At 41.5% G+C, this 17610-nt stretch overlaps 1 protein-coding gene across 3 annotated transcripts in view; it reads right to left on the reverse strand.

Moving 5' to 3' along the window:
* ZDHHC15 (zDHHC palmitoyltransferase 15) overlaps positions 1 to 17610 on the reverse strand; it is a 189200-nt gene that overhangs the window by 148808 nt on the left and 22782 nt on the right. The window contains exons 3-7 of one of the 3 annotated variants that reach the window (XM_085571022.1): positions 12534 to 12629; positions 12223 to 12445; positions 9345 to 9439; positions 6748 to 8723; positions 3623 to 3717 (exon numbers count right to left, since the gene is read on the reverse strand). The gene's annotated coding sequence lies outside the window, so the exon portion shown is untranslated. Of the gene's footprint in view, positions 1 to 3622; positions 3718 to 6747; positions 9124 to 9344; positions 9440 to 12222; positions 12446 to 12533; positions 14030 to 17610 lie in introns of those variants that run through there. The other 2 variants (XM_085571023.1, XM_085571024.1) reach the window with 2 other exon arrangements.

Here is a 17610-nt window from a genome sequence, read left to right on the forward strand (position 1 = left end):
CAGTAACTGCCTCCATTAGTGACTGAGAAAGTCTGTGACTGTACAGTATCAGTGAAAGCACAGCTGGAGAAATAAAACCCATGTAAATAGCTGAAAAGATAGGTAAAAGTCTGGGCACGGATCCAAAAACACTAAACTACAGACTCCCAACATCTGGTTCAGGGTGGATTCCAAGAAAGACAGAAAGAGAGAAAAAGAAAGACAGGGGGAAAATGAATTGATTTATCTGTAGAATTTTTACATAAGGTTTTAATTTAATTTTTTAATTCATCAGAAATTTCACTCAATTATTGTGGTTTAATTTCTTCACCTTACTGCATCCTGTTGCTTCAATCATAAGTAAGCAGTGCCTTGGACAGGAGTTATAGGCAGCCCTTAGTTTCATGCTTTCATATTTTATTGTTATAAGAGCAATTACAGGTAAAAACCTCTAAACCTCATTGTTTAGCCTCTCTCTCTTTTCAGCTAGGACTGGGTTTATGACACATGCATGAGAATCCTGTACTGATTTCATGGCCTTTCAGACAAATCACTACAACAGAGCTAAGCCTGTCAGCTTCTCAGCCTGTTCTGAGCACCACCTCATCCTGTTTGAGCAAAACCTCCCTGGCTGCACACCCACCTGGGCTCCACCCCTGCTGTGTGAGGAGTATTTTCTGCTTTGAACGCCTTTATTAGCTGAGAGCTTCTGCTGAGGACTTCAGAGACAACATCATTTTCAAAAGCTCACAGATGACTTAAAATCGTAAAACTCCTGTTTTTCAGGGATGATTCCACTCTTAATGTACTGGAACTCTTCCCAAATTCCTGCCTCCCCAAGATAAAAAAGCAGATCACCCATCCCACACAGGACTGCCTGTTCTGGCCACACAGAATGACCCAGGCTATCAATGCTGTTGCTGTGCCCTGCTGCAGGTAGGACTCTTCTCTCCAACAGGCTGCCAGTGGCATCCAAACCTCAAAAACTGCACCCACAAGAATCATTAAATGCACAAATGAGATAATGAAAAGCTCTGAAAAGTCTCCAAACAATTTCAAATTTGCCTACTTTGTGCTTCAGCACTGCCTCTCTCAGAGCTGAGCTGTGAGTGTTTGTACGCTTTCCAAGTGTTATTACATTCAAATAAACACAGAAAGAGAAATAAATTCTCATGGGGTAACTGTGTGATTCTCCTGCCTGAGGACAAATTCTCCACTACATTTAGGCAAGGTGTGCATTTTCTTGCTATCTCCTCTCTCCAAACAGAAAGAAGGTTCAAGACAGAGTTCAGAACTTGGCACTGAGCAAGTGCACAGCCAGGCTGGACACAACTCTCTTGTCTCTTCACCACTGCTGTGCCCTGGCCACGGGCACCCCAGGATATATTTCCACCAGAAAACCTTTTATGCAACAAGGTAGCACCTTCCAGATAGTACAGACTGCCAGGATGATGGCAATGGGCCACCACCCCACCTCTGAATCTGTGATGAGCTTTCCACTCAGGAAAGGAGGCAATGACATTACTGTCAGGGAAATGCCTTAGGGCAGTAACAGGTAAGGAGGAGATGAATTCTGTCCCTCAGAAATAAAGTCCCTGAGAAATAAGGAAACTACAGTCCTTGAACATCAGTGCATTTAACTTTTTAAGGAGGGAGCCTAAAGGCAAAAATTACATATGCATATAATTCAATCCTGAATTCTTTTCTTGAAACTCTCTTTTAATCGTGCCAGTTTACAGGACCACCTTTTCTACCTGCTCCCAGCTTGCTGCCACAGATAAGCTTTGTCCCTCTACCTGCCCTTCCCCTGCCCACATTCTCTCCCTTCTCCCTTCTCCTCAGTCCTGGCTTGAACTGGCCCTTAGGAAGCACACTAAGCTCTCCAGACCACCAGAAAACAACTGACTTTCACTCTGAAAATACTTGACTGATGCTCTACTGCCCCAGGCAGAAGGAGGAGAATAAAGCAGCTTGCTGCATAGTTGACAAAGCATGAGTGCTTTGAAAAATGACTGATGGGCCCTCCACCCCATACCTTTGTGCTACCCACATCAGTCTACATGTGTATTTTCACACCCAGGCCCCCAGATCACACACTGAAGGAAAGGAACCTACTCAGCTGAGAGAGGCAGGTCCAAATCAAACAGCATCTCCCTTTGGGATACACTAACACCACTTCATAGCAGAAGTGACAGAGAAGTTGCATGAAATGCCCTGCTTCAATCCAACACCTTTTACCCCATTTCCTGCAGTTATTAGATTCTGCTGCAACCTAGTAATTTGGCAGAAAACTAACTCCAAAACACAGGACAGGACAGAAAGTTTTCTCCTGAAGTTTTTTACAATGGGTTGGAAAGTTGGTTGGTTTAGAGATTGCAGGTACCAGCTGATACACAGCTTTGGGTTAAAAATGGGGCAAAGGAGGAGAGGAAAAATGTCAAATTCAGCCTTTATGACTGGCCCTGTCAGGAAGAGTTAATTAAAGCATTTCACAAATAGTTACATTAAACTAGGTAAAAATCTAGCATTATACAGAATACATTTTTGCAGACTGTGAGGCACTTGAACAGATTAATCAAGACAGTTAAAGGCAGATTTATATCCTTCCTTTAGAAGGAGTCTGCTTTATAGGCAGATCTCTACACAAACAAGCCAAAACTCTCCCCAAGACAGTTCGACTTCATCCCATGCAATGAAGGCAACACACTAAGTCAGGCAAGTTGAAAGGAAGTCCCTTTTTTCTACATCTCAGCCCTTTGGCTTTCCACCACCTGGACACCACTTTTAAAACGATGACCTCATCATTTATCATTTTACCTTTCATTGCTTTACTTAATACATGACCTGCTCAGTAAAATATTTGCAGACTTGGTACTCTGGTGCTTTATCCCATTGCAAAGGCACGCATAACATTTCACATCTCTCTCCTGCAGGTGGTCCTCTGTTCTGACTCAAGGCCAAGCAGAATATAAAGTTAGGCCAGTTCAGCAGTGCAGGGGAAGGCATCTGAGCTAAGGGAGGGGAGTACAGTAACAAGAGATGCCAGTTGTGGCTATACATTTCAAAGATAGCGCTAATTTATTTATTTGGCTTACAGTGACCAAATCCATCTGTCCAGTACAGATGATCTACCACAAGATGTCTAAGAATCGCTACAAATCAACATTTTTTTGTTCAAATTGTTCACATATGTACCAAGGAGCCACAGAAAGGTGTATTAATGGTCCAGTTCTTTCAGGCAATTCCACTCCATTAAATATTATGAGTACACATGTCTGGTAAGGAGAAGAACAAAAGCAAAGAATTTCCCAGTTTATTTTTAGAGCGTTAAACATGCAAAACATAGTGCATTTTTAGTCAATTTATCAATTTTTTTCTTCATGCCAATAAAATATTTCCTGTGCTAGATGATCTCTCTCTCTTAATAGTTCTCCACCAGATGATCTGTTTGCAAGTATCTTCAGCCACAGTGATTTTGATTTACAGCCAGCAAACAGAATGTATCGATGGAAGTACAGACAGAGTTTCAGTGCAGGCAGGAGGCTTTTTTTTGCAGCTTATTTACAGAACACATTTGCCCAACTGGTTTTGATTTCTATTTGTATTTCTCACTAAGAACATAGATGTGAAATTTGTTACTTACAGCACTGAGAGGTCCTGGGACTACCGCCACTCTCAAAGATGACACCATGAACTGGCCCTCAGTGACACAGAGGTCCCTCCCAGAGGGATTCTGACCTTACCAAAAAGGAGCAGAGCAAAGAAGAGTCAGAAAGGTGATTCCTTCTGAAGTCCAGCTTTCAGAAACACATCCCTTCAGTTCTGGTCCAGAACCTGCCTGAGCAAGGACTGGCACAAGAGCAAAGGGGCAGATGCAGAGACACACGGGTGACAGAATCTACGAGTGAAAAGTGCCTTACAGAGGTCTGTATTATGAAAGGCTGCTAAGGAAATTTTTGGGTGCACAGTGACTGCCTTCCTATTCTTTACCTTTTTTTCAAAGCCTCAGCTATTCTGCTCTCAAATTAAGATCTGGCTTCAGCTTTTAGAAAGACATGAATAATAATAAAACCATATTGCTGCACATATGACTTATGATTAAGCAGCTCTCTGGGTTGTATACAGAGGAAATGTCTGAAATGGCACTGGCTGACACTTATCAGAGAATTTGGAAATGGAAATTACAGCAAAAGAAAGTAAATTAGCCAATAATTTAAAAAGAAACAGGATATAATGATCAAATAGATGACATCAAATTAAAATCCCAGATCAGGAACCAATGCGCCGACCTCAGGAAGACATGCTCTCAAGCTGGTGACATCATATTTATATATGTCCTGTGTCATTCAGACATTTTCTGGTGGTTTCATTAATGATATAAGGCACATAATTTTGAACTCCTGGGTTTTTTGTCTGTGTTTGTCTGTATCACCACCAGTTTTCCCGGGCTTTTTAGGTTACTGAAGTAAGTCTACATTCATAATTCTGTTGCTCAGATCCTACTTCATGTCACTGTCAGAAGGGAGAGCTTTCTAGCAGTTTGATGATTGTGAAGAAAGAGTACAGCATTTTTCAAGACATGAGTTAATGAGTCACAGTGTTTGTGTTTCCCAAATAAATTAATAACAACAACTAACAATTCATTCCTAAAGTTCCTGTATGCCCACAATTGCAGTGAAAGCCAGAAATGCTCTGCAGCTCTGGAAATGAAAACTGTCCTCTGTTCTTTCCAGCAGAAATTTTCACAGATGAATCCAATGATTGTTAAAAGGGAACACTTAAAATTTTAGGAAACCAAATTTTAAAACTAGAAATCCTAAACCAGTAGAACACAATAAGCTTGTTTATAGAACAGAGATTTCTGAGACTATTACTCCCTTTGCATGTGCAACCTGCCACTGAGCAGGAACTTCTTTATTTATTAAGGGTACTGCCGTTGACATCACTATCATTAGAATTATTTGTTACCAATTATTCCCAAGAGAATATTGACAACATAGGTAGAGCAATCCAAGCAGGAAAATGCTCACTTCTGTGGAATCACCAATACCTGGCAAGAAAAGCTGATACCTGAACTCATGTCCTGCATAAATATTTTAGATGTATGTAGGTATTCTTGGTACCTAAAGCAAATCTGCATGCAAGGATCTCACAGGTTTGGGGGGACTGTTTGTCTGGGGGGTTCTTTTTGGTTGGGTTGTTTTTTTTTTTAACAAGCTGAGTTAGCATTCCCTTCTCTGTGGGAAGGGAAGAGGTGCCCAGGTTTGCTCAGCATGAGGCATTTCAATGCAAACAGCGGCAGCCTCGTGTGCTGGGCTCAGCCTTCCAGCACCCACACTGCTCCAGCCTCCTGGGTGGGCAGCTTTGAGGAGTTCAGTTCAGGAATGTACAGTAACACACAAAGCCACTGGGGCTCCTGCAGCTGCCACACAACTGCCTTAACTCTGTCCTGAAAGCAATGCCCCGAGCCTGGCACTCTGCTTGGCCGTAGAAAGCAGAGCGCCCAACCCGCAGCGCAGCGCGGCCGTGGGTCAGGGCGGGGAGCCGGAGCCAGGGCAGCCGGCACTTCACCTGTGCGGGGAGAGGAAGGCAGGGCAGCCGGGGTTATGTAAGCAAATTCCCGGCTGGAATGTGCAGAATGTACACAGAGGGTGTGCCGGGCAGGCCGGCAGCTGGGGCCAGGGAACAGCCTCCCAGCCCATGGGCAACAGGTTCCCTGGCAAAAAGCGTGCCCAAAACGCAGCTCGTGTTCTCTGCTCTAGCGGCTCTCTCTGTCCTCTCACTCAGAGACACAAAAGTCATCACGTAATACAAGCGGGGACAGCACAGTGAACTATTTAATGATACTAAGATAATCATGAATAAAACAGTCAACATTTCTCCAGTGGCCTCATCTCCTTCCTGAAAGGCAAGACTTCTGCAATTGTTGGCAAAAATAGTGCAGGCAAGATATACAATCAAAGGTAAAGAAAAAATCTCACACCGTTTCCGGAGCAGTCTGGGTTTTAGGCTCTTGCTACTTTGGATTTTTTTCCCATGACTAATTAACACATCTCTTCCTTAAATCTACTCAAAAACCCAAGCAAGCAAAGGCAAAAAAAGAATATTTCAGTATATTCAAAGAGTCTGCTCTAAGTACTGAAATGCTCCTTTTGTTTTTCTCCTCAGGTGGCACTTGAAGCAATAAAACCCAACTGGTAAAGGTATTGAAAGTAAATCTGCTTTAAATTTACAGATGTTTGTAAAGCAAGTACTTATGAAATCATGGAATAAAACCTCATCCATCTGAGAGACAGATTTATCTAACTAAAAAAACTGAGGGATTTGAGTAAATTTGTGTGTTGAATACATTTACTAGATTCTTAACCACTGGTTTTGCAAACCTGTTGTGGGCATCCAAAGTATGCCTGATACCCTCTGACTTGAGTACAACGCGAGTTAGGAGCAGGAATCCGCTCCTGCCCAGCTACAGCACTGCATCCTGTGAGAGTTTTGTGACTGCCAACAAGAAATCCGAGTTAAACTATCTGCAGTGGTACTTGAACTAGCTCTACTGATCAGAACTAATTATAAGAAAAGTTCACACATTGAATGTCAAAGATGAATCCACAGAGGAAATATAACACATGAAACACATGTTCCAGACATGCTGTTCAAAACAAATCTAAAAAAAATAAGGTCAAGGCACCTGGAATATTTCTCACAGAGATTCTGCAAGCTAAGTAGTGAAGTGGCGTTAAATAAATTACATGGTTTCAGATTACTCACTCTGCAACTACAGACTACAGAAGAGTCTGGCTCTTTGGAGTACCTGCTAGAGCACAACAAAAGTGTGTGGAGAAACACACAAAGAAGAGCAGAAACTCTCAATACTGTGTAACTCTTGGCCATTACTTTCTTTCTGTTTCACAAACAGCAGTCTCTTCTTCAGGAGCAGCATGTTGGGTGGACTCGCTAAGCAGCTCTGTACTGAGAAATTGAGAACAGAAGCATTAGCAGGAACCGGACACAGTCGTGCAGGTTCACAGGCTTCTCTGAAGCCCTCTCACACCAGCTCTGGGCAGAACTCAGTGCAGGATTGGACACTAAGGTAAATTTAATTTAGAACCAGATGTATATCCCAGAATTTGGTTAATTTTGCAGGCCCAAAGCTTTACACAGTCGTGTGACAACTATTTCCTGAGGTAACAAAAGGGATTGTTCACCATGCATTCAGCTTCTGTTAGAAAAGAGATCCCGAATTCTTCTGGAAATTTCATATTCTCAAGTGCCATTTTTCATAGAAATGGCCTCGTTTTTGAGTTCATAGACAGCGGAAAAAGCAATAAAACCTTTAGATGCAAGGTGATTTGTCATCTTGCTAGAACTACTTTACCACAATTCTAATTCACCACCATCCCAGGAAAGGCTGCCTATAACACACTGAGAGCCAGCTTGGGCTGTGAGCCAGCAAAGCACTCCAGCATGATTTCAGCTTTCACTGTACCACTGCCTGGAGTGAGATGACTTAAAAACCATTACAATTAGAAAGCCTAAATGGCTAATTTAGAGCTTTGGTGTGAACTTCCTAGAGTGAGTATCACAGCACACAGCTACACCATTTTGAGTTTGTAAAGCCTTACCATATGGCCCAACCTAAGCAAGGCCCTACAGATGAGCTCCAGGTGAAATTAGATGGGAACGGACAATACTTGCAAAAGGCCTTCAGCAGAGGCCTTTGTGTTCAAGAGTCTTTTATCCCACTGTAGGTGAGAGTATACTTTATACATCCCAGGAGGAAAATAACTTAGTCAGAAAGCTCTCAAGGAAAGATAAAAAGTACAGACAGAAAAGCTATTGTGCATAAATCCAGGTGGAATCATAAGTCTTTCTCAAAATGCTGAAAGAATAAATCCCTCTTCCACAAACTACAGAAAAAGATGTGGTTCCCATACACATCTGAGTGGCAAAGCAACTTCCCACATAGTCACATCTGCCTCCTTTTTCCTCTGTTCCATTGCTTAAATTCTGCCATGAGAGTAAACACAAGAGGGGGCAAGGGGCTGCATAGGCACCTGGTCAGGGCAAGGAGAAAAGGAGGGAAGAGGATTTGTACCTTAGGTATTTGCATATGGATTTGGCTTCAGCCTTCATGGCATTTACATGCCTTTGAACACTTTCTGTTTCTTTCTGCATTCTTCACTGCTCCATTTTATTTATTTTCACCATCTGCTTCTCAGATCTTCTGCCAGCCTGCTTATTTAATTCTACTTGCTGCACTGAAAACACCATTGTTGTTATCCAAATTAATCCCTGAACATAATAAAAACCTCAATATAGCTCAGACAACCAGTTTTCCATCCTTTGGTCTCACTTCAAGTACAGTACAAAAAGCCAGGACTCGGGAGCTCTGACAGTTTACACAGGACCAGTCCTAGGTACATGGCATTTTAAGCAGGCACAGGAGGCTTTTCCTTCCCCACCAATCTTTTCCTTTCACCAGGTGAGACTGCTCAGTCCCCCACCATCTCCAGCCCAGTTATCCCCTCTGCCCAAGTAATCCATTGCAAGACTTCATGGTTTTCAAACAAACTTGGTACTCTTGAAATATTGCCTTCTGTGACAGGTTAGTTGAGAGGCATGATAAACTAAGATTACCTTTGCTTTTAGGGATGATGGAAGGGAAGCATCTCTTAAGAGTCTGTGCTGAAGCTGCAGAACACTCTGGCTACAGATGACCTGTTGGGTTTTCTATGTTCTTCTCTCTTCAAACAGTGGGGAAAAAAATTAGGGAAAATAAAAGCAGACCAAAAAAGGCAAGACAAGAAAAAAGAAAAGAAACACAATAAGACCAATATTTTCCCCAAACCTGTATTACCATTATCTGCCCTCAACCTTTTTCTCTTGCAGCCTTCCCAGAGATGAGAAGGGCTCTGAAAAGACTAAACACCCTTTTTCTTGCTGGCTTTGTCCAGTCTCTCAGTCCTGTATTTTTTCAAGGATAGCTCACTGATTAACATTCAGTGTTTTTAGTTTTCTTGATTTGAACTAGATTGCAAATAAACATAATGTGAGCTTAAACAATGCATAGTGAGAAAAATATTCACTTGAAATATAAGCAAAACAACCACACTGAGAGTATAATAATTTTTGAAGCTGTTTCTAACTTTCAAAGGGCTACTTTAGACCTATTCCTACAGTCTCCATGACTCCCATTTGATTTTTTCACATAGAATTCACAATTATTCCTACCATTTATGTCATCCAGTAGCACTTCTAAATTAGAAAACCAGACTGGAACTTCAGCAGGCTGTCTGAGTATTAACCAGTCTCAGCTCCTCTGCTCTGACAAAGCCCTGGCTGAGAGATAAAAAAGAATCACATACCTTACTTGTTGAGAGCTATTCCTGCCAACTCTTCCTCTTGCTGCTCTGCATTAATCACAAATTAGAAAGCATTTTCATGTTGTCAACACAGAGACCTTATGTGAATACAGATATGAGAAATAAAACAAAAACTATCAAAATCTTTGAAAGTATGCTTATGCTAATGTACCAAGTAATTAATTGGACAGAATTTTGCAGGCTGCTCTGCAGTCTGTGAACATGTAAGATGCTATTTTAGCAAACAGTGTCTTTTTAAAAATGAGTCTTAACAAAAAGCATGATTAAATCCAAAACATTTTAAGCATCCACTTTTTACAGTCTCTTGATTTTGCCATTCACTGATTTGGGAAAGCCAAACTGTAGTTTTCTGCTTCATTTTCTGTTCATACCAGGTTCCCTTTTTAGCCCTAACACTAAACACAGCAGGACTGTTTAAATAAAAACATGCAGTTTCCAGGGTATTGTGGATGTATTTTCCATCTCACAGATATTCCCACTCATATCAGACTCTGTAAAAAACAAAACAGAAAGCCAAGTCTAACCCATATTTTAATCCTAAAATATCTGCCAGTAGTCCTTTAATCCTGAAAGATAAACCAGAATAAGATCATTACATTTATGCAGGACAAAAAGCCCTCCTAAAACAAAGCCTTGTAACTGTGGGGAGTTTCCCTGATTATTTTGCCACACAATAAAATAGCCAATTGCTTGAGGAGGTCTGAGGCACAAGCAAAAGTTCAACACTGACATTTCCAACCTCAGCAGAAAAATTATTCTGTCATTTGAAAAAGTATTTACCACCTTGTAGCTGCTCTTTCCCATGGCAGTTTTTCTATCCTCTCAGAACTGTTTAAGAGAGATACTCTTCCTTATTTTAACTTGGCTGCCATCAATAAGGACTAATTGATAGAGAAGAAAGTAATGTGCATAGCTGCCTCTCCATAGCTCTGGAATCCTTTGAACTAGAAGCCCCTCAAAGCTTTCACTGAAAGGCAGATTTTTGCACTTGGACTGGGGCTGATATCCTTGAAACCATAATATTTACATTCTTTCTCTTTTATATTGCTTTTCCTAAATGCTTCCACAAGACAGTTAAAAATAGAAGGTGAGACACTCGAGCTGTACAGAAGGCAATCTGTGCTCTCCATGGCTTCTCTATTCCTGTTCCTTTTTGATGAGTAGGGAAATACCTCCTAGGTCAGTCCTGCATCTCCTCCTGCTCCTGCCAGAGAAGGTTCCTACACTGCAGCTCTCCACCCTGGCTCACGCCCAAGAGGCTGCAGGATCTCCTGCCCAGGTTATGTAATGAAGGATGCTGAGAGCTTCATGTGCTGACCTGGAAACCTCAACTGGCTCTTCCCTGAAGGATCTATTTGAGATCCTGCCTCCGTTTATCTGACTTCCACGTTACCTCGTCTGCCATCCACGCCCCGTGCTGGAGGTTATCTGACATTGCAGCACTTACATGGCAGCAAAACTTCAGGATTTTGCTTTCCTATTGCATGTTGTCATTATATTTTTCAAGCAAATTGAGTTGTCTTTTCAACGTCACTTTCTTAAGGTCTCCTCATAGTAACTCATCTCTTGAATACTGAAGTCTAATACAGAAAGATCCAATCCTGGGCCTTTCCTCTCAGAAAGTTGGGATCTGCTTACTTTGGGGACTCTTCAAACTCTAACCAGTGTGGGAAGAGCAAGACCTGTCACTCATTTGATGTAGGATACAGCTGAAGGATAATACACAGATGGAATGCTTCTTGAAATCTTTAGTCCCAGCCACCATTTCTTTATAAATAACAATTTTATGGCTTACAAAGCAGCAATGTTCACATGCTTCTGATGGTTTTTCATTCCAAATGCATTTCTTTCCTATAAATAATGTTTAGATCTGTTTAACTGTATTTCAACTGTGAAAAGGCAAAAATTACTAAATTATGTAACTGATTATACTTCTTCCTTGCTTTATTTTGTAACTGATTTTTTGCTGTTCTTTATGCTTGATTATTCTTTCATTTTATCTGCCAAATGATCTCTCAATTTAGATTCCTCCTCAAATCCAGTTTCTCCACTTCTACACTTTCCTTTAAATGCAACCAATGGCTTGCCTCTTTCAGGCTTTAAATCTTTTCACTAGGCCTACACTCTCAGTGTTTATTTGTACAATATCTGATTATTTTGCAACCCTTTGAAAATTCTTACTAATATTTTAGTAGGTTTTTTTGCCCTCACACTTAGAAGATGATACAGTGTTTGTCTTTTCTGAAGCCAGAGAGATAAAACAGTGATCCATAATTCCATGGACAAAGCACAGTGGAAAAATCAGCAGGTTTCAGCCAGAAAAACTAACAATCAAGAACCTTTTGGCAGGTCTGAATTTAACTTAAAGCTGCAAAATACATCATTTGAGACAGTTTCAAGAATTGACCAAATCTTTACTGGAAATTACAGTAGCAAAACAAAGCAGAGTCTCCTGAGACACCCTCACATCTCAGTTAACAGAGTTAATCACCTGGCAGTTTGCAAGCATTTATTTCACGTAAGAGGGAATGTTCCAGATGATTCTGGAATTTGATGGAAAAGATTGTCGAATTCAATAATATTCAAACTCTGGCAGCATTAGCCAGTGTCAAACTTGCTGGGTCCAAAATATTATTTCTCTTCAAATATTATTTCCTTCTCACTGAGTTTAAACTCCACGAGGCTCCAATTTACACTTGTTCTCTGCAAGACCAACTGGCAAGAAATTTTACAGACAAAGCCCAAACAATTCACCCTGGGGCCTCACCATAAACAAAGTCATATATGAATGCTATTTTTATTACAAAAGCTGTAAAGATTTCCTGGAAGCTCATCTGTGAAGCTGCTGAATGCTACATACCCAGCTGAGGTTCCCATCATACTGCCTCCAACTCCATGGACTTTCCAGGAGACAGGAAGATTTTGAATATCCTACTCCAGGAGTGCTGTTTAGGTTGAAGGAGAGTATCAGTAGCCAGAGTTTATTGAATTTCTTATTCTGATCAAGCATTATTTTTTTTTCCTTCTGGAGATGGCAGTAGCATCTATGCACAAATCACTTAATTGCCTTTTCATTTGAGTGCCTGAAGAGAATAATTAAGAAGTGGAATATGTGACAGAAAGAGACACTTTCGCAACATGCAACAAACTGGTTTCATTCTCTCTCCTCACCATTTTACATCCTCAGCACAAGTCATGTCTTCATCTCTTCTCCAATTTGTTTGGCAGTCATGGCTGTCAGTCACCTGCACACACAGATTACAAGCTCTGAAAAACAGTAGGTGCTCAATCAGACAATTCTCATGAAGCTGAACTTTTCAAATACATTGATTTTACTTTTCCAGATCAAGCTTGTATTAAGAATATCCCAGCAGACAAACATAGCTGAGGAAATAGAGCCCAAACACCATATGGGCAAGCTGCAACAATGCCATTAATCTGCTCACCTGCCTGTCCTGCCTCCTCCCACCCCAGCCCCACATCAACCCCAGATCTTTCAGATGTCTTTAATGTTTAGTTAAACAAAGAAGGTCTTTTCCTCTGTTCCAAGTCTTTCAGTTACTTGCCTAAATAGTTCTAAGTGACAGTTTTTTACATACAGCTCTCTGCCTCCTTTCCAGCATTATGCAGACCACCCAACACTCGGCTCCTTTGCCCTCCCTTCTCCTCCTACAGCTGGTTGCATCTTGGGTTGAAATTTCTCAGAGGATCAAATACCACACGTGTTCACCTTGTAATAGATTCAGCATGTAACAGACAAAGCCCTGATCCTAACTGGTCCTTGGATGCTATCAGAATACAAAGTGACACCATATATTTTTGGTTTTAAAATAAGCTTCTGATTCATGTTCCCGCAGTATTGGCAAGGCCACGTGAGTGTGACAGAAATAAACCGTGTGACCTCCACATCAGCAGGGAGTGTGCTTCAGGTTGTGCTCACAGAGCAGAAATGGGAGAAGAGGGAGCCAAGCAGGCAGCACTTCAATCTCTCTCCTCCCCCTCTGTGCTATGCCCTACCCTTCCAGGGCTATGCTCCCACCCTCCAGGCCTTCCTTCTGGCTTAAACTTCTGTTTGCTTCACAGAGTCTTCTCAAAAGATTTCCAAATTCTACAAATAAGCAGCATTATTCAATTTTTTCTTAAAATCTACAGAAGAGTGTCAGAGAACAAGCTACTGTCAAGCAGGCAAGCTCTAAATGTCTTTCCAAACACAGATTACTTTGTTGAATAAAAAGCATTTCAGAGCCAAGGAATGATCATGTTTATTTTTTTATCTCCTTGATGAAACAGAACTAATTTCTCTCACATTCAAAGAGATTGTGTTCAGAGAGAGCTCCGTTTTTAGAACTGCAACTCCTAACATTCCCATTAGGTTCTCCTTGCAGTTTAAACTTTTGCCAGCAAAATACAGACAAATCTGTTGGGTGTGGTCTGATGCCTGTCCAGGAGGTCTCTCAAACCCATATGTTTCTAATGGATCTAATCTGTGATTAAATCAATCTAAAAGAACAAGAGCTGTGGGAAAGGAGAAAAGAACTTTATCCAGAAATGAAAGAAAATTCAATCAAGTGTCATTTTCTGAGATTCAAAAGGTGTTACATCTCCCAGCAGGTGCTAAAGACAGGAAAGCCTCAGTCAGTGATCACTGCCTTCTCTCCTGTGTACAGAGCAATGGGTTCTGCTCCTCATCCACACAAACCCCAAGATCAGTGAGCAGCTCTTGTAGCAGAAGACATGGAAGAATTTGCCTTAAAAAAAAAAAAAAAAAAAAAAAAAAAAAAAAAAATATATATATATATATATATATATATATATATATATATATATATAAAAGACAAAATAGACCATCCCAGAAAAACCTCACTTGTCTTTTGGACTCTTTAGAAATCCACTTTTTAATCTTTTCTTCGTGTATCCAACTGTAGAAATGTTGACAATGACAGGGCAGTAGACAGGTTTGATCTGTGTGTCTGTGATGTGATACAGTCATTTGTGCAGAGGTGCAGGTTTACTTACAAAAGAGATACAGAATTTGCAATGGTAGTGTCAAAACATTTTAGGGGAATACAGTAACGTGCAACTGCTGTACCTTAAATCCTTGAGATAAAAACTATTCAAACCAGGAAACATGCATTTCAGAATAACTATGTTTCTAACCAAAAAAATTACATACTTGATTGTTCTGTAGTGGCACCAAATTACAGCGTCTAAATTTGGGGATCCCACATAAAATCTCCTATACCAGGAGCTGATAATAAGGGAGTAAACTCACAGCTGAAGCATCTCTAGTCGTTGCCTGATATCCTCCCTCTGGGCTCACCCTCCCCTTGCCTGGGCAGTGCTTCCATGACACCACATGGCTTTTGCCTGGCTCTGCACCAGGCAGGTACAGCACCTCTGGGCCCTTCTCCTGTTGCCTGTGGAAGTGTCCTGAGGACACGGCTGTGCTCTGAGCACCCAGACAGGAGGACAGAGCCCAGGGAGTGCAGAGAGGCACCAATAAACACTGCAGGAGAGAGGCAGCTCTGCTGGTATCCCTCTGCTCTGAGCTCTGCCCTGCTGCATCCCTGAGGAGCCAGGCTCAGCCTAACCAGGGAGGTGGATGAAAAGGATCATTGGCTTCTTTTGCTCCATCACAGCACATTCCTCGGACCCCAGCCCTCAGGGGCTTTACTGAACTTGCTGTGTGCTACACACACTTGGCTGTCTCATTAAACACCACGTTTGGCAAATCCTACCTGCCTTAGGCCATGTCTACGCAGCAAGGCTTCACCAAAGTTTTGCACTCCCAAGGTCAGCTCAGGGCATGGAAAATACACATCCTATAGCTGACACTGTTACAATGGTGGGACTCTGGGGACTTGATATTATCTGTGCTTGCAGCAAAATCCAGGTGAGTGCACCTTCTGCTGTTCAGGAAGGTGAAGTCCCTAAGCCACCAAAAAACCTGCTGGCAGAATATGCTGTGCCTCCACGAGGTTGTCTGTCCTGCAGCCACAGCACAATGAAGAGCTTTTGCTGGATGCACAAGACATACTAATTGCAAGCTCTACCTGTAGACTCGCATCTGGCATCTCTTTGTTCACTTTCTCTTCCTTATACACCATAGAGCTCCATAGCCTTTACTTTGGAAAAGACTCACAGTTGCCTCAGGATGTAACAGAAATTCTCTGTGAATTTTTCATGTTGTGTTTACAAAATACACAGGTTAAAACATGCTTTTGGAGCTCAGTTTCTTGCAGATATCAATTATACAAAGGCTCTTTTTGTCAAAAATACTACCTACATTTCACTGGGGGAGATACATTCAATACCAAGTAAGCAAACTGATGGGAGCTAAGGGAGGCAGTGATAGGCAAAGAGGGCAGCACCAGGTCTTTGGGATTGTCATTGACACATCATGACAAACATTCCCAAGCAGGTTCTGTGCAAAATAAACTGTGCCCTTTCTCCTTAAAATAAACATCCTGGATATACTTACTGAAACCAAGAATGTGCCATTATTAATGATAATGTAGTGCAGAAGACAGCTTTTCTTAAGGTTACCCAAAATATTTTCGCTGCTTCATCAGATGTATTGTTAGAGCTCACCAAACCCAGAGTTGTGGTGCACCTGTTTTCTCTCAGACACATCTTATTTTTCTTCCTTGGAAGTCCCAGCTGGCGTCCAGGTTTTCTTAAATTGCTACCAGAGCTAATTGCTAAATTGCTACCAGAGCAATGCCCCAGAAGATGGGGAACTGCTTTCTGTGGTGAAAGGTGAATCAATGGGTGGACTCAGTGGACCAGAATGGCCAAGGAGAGGCAAAGACCAGCGTGGGAGGGAAGAGGGGATGTGACAGCCAGGCAGGCAACCACAGCAGTTTCAGGGGCTTTGTTTTAGGGGTGCTCAAAGCAGGAACATTTCTGGAAGGCTTGGGGGAGAAAGGAGTAGCTTGGGGCTGGTAGAAAGCTGGCAAACAGGTGGCTCTGTTGGGAGTCGCTCAGCTATGAAATCACAAACCCAGGGAAAATATTTACTGAAGGCCAGATTTGCTCCACCTGAAGGCACAGAAGGCAGTCTGTTTTTTTCATTTATTTTTTTATTTCTTTTGCTTGTTTGGATGCTCTGTGATATTATTCCAATATTATTTTTAGGTGATTTCTCATTTAAGGAGACACTGGATTCAGCCTAATAGAATAGCTTCCCAGTCTCTGAGTGTTCTTCCCTCACAGAAAAATTAATCTCAAAGCAGCAAATGCAGCAGATCCAGCAGTAGAAAGAGCAAATGGCCAAAGCTAAGAGTAGGCAATGGTTTTGAACTTGCATCCAGCTGGGGAAGAGAAAGAAAGTTCAACTCTCTCAGCAAACTTACAACCTGGTAAAGGCTTTGCTGAAAGTCTTTCAGAGAAATTATTGACCACGAAATCATGTATCATGTTAAAACCAACAGTAACAACCACTAATAGCCTATTCTGAGGGGTCTATAGTACAAGAATAATAGTGATAATTTTAAAAAAGTAAGTAAATCCGGGTAATTGTGCACACACAATGGAAAAGACTACTTTCCTGTGATATTAATCTCAAGAGGCAATATCAACATTTTCACTCTCTGGCTTCAGGAACCACATCAGGAAATCAAACAAATATTATCCCATGTGTGCAGAGAACTTCTTTCTTCTTGTAACAAGCAAACAAAAATTATTTTCTTAATAAACATTCAACAGACAAAAGCACTACTGAGAAAGATCTTAAGAGTAAGAAAAAAACCTGTGATATTGATGAAAAGAAAATCTTTCCTTCTTCCAGTCAAGAGTGGCTGGAATTGACACACATGGATTACTTATGGCTGGTGTTGCATAGAGGCAGCTTTGCAACGTGCTGTGGATGGGACTGAGATGAGCCCATCATGCTGCTGGGCACACCATGGAAAATACCCATAAGTAATAAAACCAAAGAAACTGATGATGCAACCAGACATGTATAAGCTCAAAATGCCCAGTCAAGGTTAGATAGGGATTCTCTTTGGGCATGGGATCCAAAGAAGAAAATGGCTGTGCAGAAGAAAACTTCCAGGCTGAGAATTCCAAGACTTGTCATTTTTCAGCAAATATATCACTCAAGGGATTTCAGGGAGTAGCCTTAGAGAGCCTGGGATGTGCTCCCTGAGTGCAAACCTGCACAGCCCGTTCTGTGATGGGTATTAGAGGGGACAAAACTGGATGAAAGCCTCAGTCCCACTACACTGGATGTAGGTTATTATCTCTA

The sequence above is a fragment of the Lonchura striata genome, chromosome 4A (assembly GCF_050655825.1).
Source record: "Lonchura striata isolate lonStrDom1 chromosome 4A, ASM5065582v1, whole genome shotgun sequence".
NCBI classification, from domain to species: Eukaryota; Metazoa; Chordata; class Aves; order Passeriformes; family Estrildidae; genus Lonchura; species Lonchura striata.